A 2,500-nucleotide genomic window follows, 5' to 3' on the forward strand; every position below is an offset into this window, starting at 1 on the left:
GTTGGGGTTAGGGTTAGGGTTAGGGTTAGGGTTAGGGTTAGGGTTAGGGTTGAGTTAGGTATAGGGTTAGGTTTGGGGTTAGGGTTAGGGTTAGGGTTAGGGTTAGGGTTGAGTTAGGTATAGGGTTAGGGTTGGGGTTAGGGTTAGGGTTAGGGTTAGGGTTGGGGTTAGGGTTAGGGTTGAGTTAGGTATAGGGTTAGGGTTAGGGTTGGGGTTGGGGTTAGGGTTAGGGTTGGGGTTAGGGTTAGGGTTAGGGTTAGGGTTAGTGTTGGGGTTAGGGTTAGGGTTGAGTTAGGTATAGGGTTAGGGTTAGGGTTAGGGTTGGGGTTAGGGTTAGGGTTAGGGTTAGGGTTGAGTCAGGTATAGGGTTAGGGTTGGGGTTAGGGTAAGGGTTAGGGTTAGGGTTAGGGTTAGGGTTAGGGTTGGGGTTAGGGTTACGGTTAGGGTTAGGGTTAGGGTTAGGGTTGGGGTTAGGGTTAGGGTTGAGTTAGGTATAGGGTTAGGGTTAGGGTTAGCGTTAGGGTTAGGGTTGGGGTTAGGGTTAGGGTTGGGGTTGGGGTTATGGTTAGGGTTGAGTTAGGTATAGGGTTAGGGTTAGGGTTAGGGTTGGGTTTAGGTATAGGGTTAGGGTTAGGGTTAGGGTTAGGGTTAGGGTTAGGGTTGGGGTTAGGGTTAGGGTTGAGTTAGGTATAGGGTTAGGGTTAGGGTTAGGGTTAGGGTTAGGGTTAGGGTTAGTGTTAGGGTTGAGTTAGGTATAGGGTTAGGGTTGGGGTTAGGGTTAGGGTTAGGGTTCGTGTTAGGGTTAGGGTTAGGGTTGAGTTAGGTATAGGGTTAGGGTTAGGGTTAGGGTGGGTTTAGGGTTAGGGTTAGGGTTAGGGTTAGGGTTAGGGTTAGGGTTAGGGTTAGTGTTAGGGTTAGGGTTAGGGTTAGGGTTAGGGTTAGGGTTAGGGTTAGGGTTACGGTTAGGGTTAGGGTTGGGGTTAGGGTTAGGGTTAGGGTTAGGGTTAGGGATAGGGTTAGTGTTAGGGTTGGGGTTAGGGTTAGGGTTGAGTTAGGTATAGGGTTAGGGTTGGGGTTAGTGTTAGTGTTAGGGTTAGGGTTAAGGTTAGGGTTGGGGTTAGGGTTAGGGTTGGGGTTAGGGTTAGGGTTAGGGTTAGGGTTAGGGTTAGGGTTAGGGTTAGGGTTGAGTTAGGTATAGGGTTAGGGTTACGGTTAGGGTTAGGGTTAGGGTTAGGGTTAGGGTTAGGGTTGAGTTAGGTATGGGGTTAGGGTTGGGGTTAGGGTTAGGGTTAGGGTTAGGGTTAGGGTTAGGGTTGGGGTTAGGTATAGGGTTAGGGTTAGGGTTAGGGTTGGGGTTAGGGTTAGGGTTGAGTTAGGTATAGGGTTAGGGTTAGGGTTAGGGTTAGGGTTAGAGTTAGGGTTAGGGTTAGGGTTAGGGTTGGGGTAAGGGTTAGGGTTAGGGTTAGGGTTAGGGTTAGGGTTAGGGTTGGGGTTAGGGTTAGGGTTGGGGTTAGGGTTAGGGTTGATTTAGGTATAGGGTTAGGGTTAGGGTTAGGGTTAGGGTTAGGGTTAGGGTTGGGGTTAGGGTTGGGGTTAGGGTTAGGGTTAGGGTTAGGGTTAGGGTTAGGGTTGAGTTAGGTATAGGGTTAGGGTTGGGGTTAGGGTTAGGTTTAGGGTTAGGGTTAGGGTTAGGGTTAGGGTTAGTGTTAGTGTTAGGGTGAGGGTTAGGGTAAGGGTTAGGGTTGAGTTAGGGTTAGGGTTGGGGTTAGGGTTAGGGTTGAGTTAGGTATAGGGTTAGGGTTAGGGTTAGGGTTAGGGTTAGGGTTAGGGTTAGTGTTAGGGTTAGGGTTGAGTTAGGTATAGGGTTAGGGTTGGGGTTAGGGTTAGGGTTAGGGTTAGGGTTAGGGTTAGGGTTAGGGTTAGGGTTGAGTTAGGTATAGGGTTAGGGTTGGGGTTAGGGTTAGGGTTAGGGTTAGGGATAGGGTTGGGGTTAGGGTTAGGGTTAGGGTTAGGGTTAGGGTTAGGGTTAGGGTTGAGTTAGGTATAGGGTTAGGGTTGGGTTTAGGGTTAGGGTTAGGGTTAGGGTTAGGGTTGAGTTAGGTATAGGGTTAGGGTTGGGGTTAGGGTTAGGGTTAGGGTTAGGGTTAGGGTTGGGGTTAGGGTTAGGGTTGAGTTAGGTATAGGGTTAGGGTTAGGGTTGGGGTTAGGGTTAGGGTTGGGGTTAGGGTTAGGGTTAGGGTTAGGGTTAGGGTTAGGGTTGGGGTTAGGGTTAGGGTTGAGTTAGGTATAGGGTTAGGGTTAGGGTTAGGGTTGGGGTAAGGGTTAGGGTTAGTGTTAGGCTTGAGTCAGGTATAGGGTTAGGGTTGGGGTTAGGGTTAGGGTTAGGGTTAGGGTTAGGGTTGGGGTTAGGGTTAGGGTTAGGGTTAGGGTTAGGGTTAGGGTTGGGGTTAGGGTTAGGGTTGAGTTAGGTATAGGGTTAGGGTTAGGGTTAGCGTTAGGG

Source organism: Heloderma suspectum, chromosome 8 (assembly GCF_057233095.1).
Source record: "Heloderma suspectum isolate Gila_16-S chromosome 8, 16-S_ref, whole genome shotgun sequence".
NCBI lineage: Eukaryota > Metazoa > Chordata > Lepidosauria > Squamata > Helodermatidae > Heloderma > Heloderma suspectum.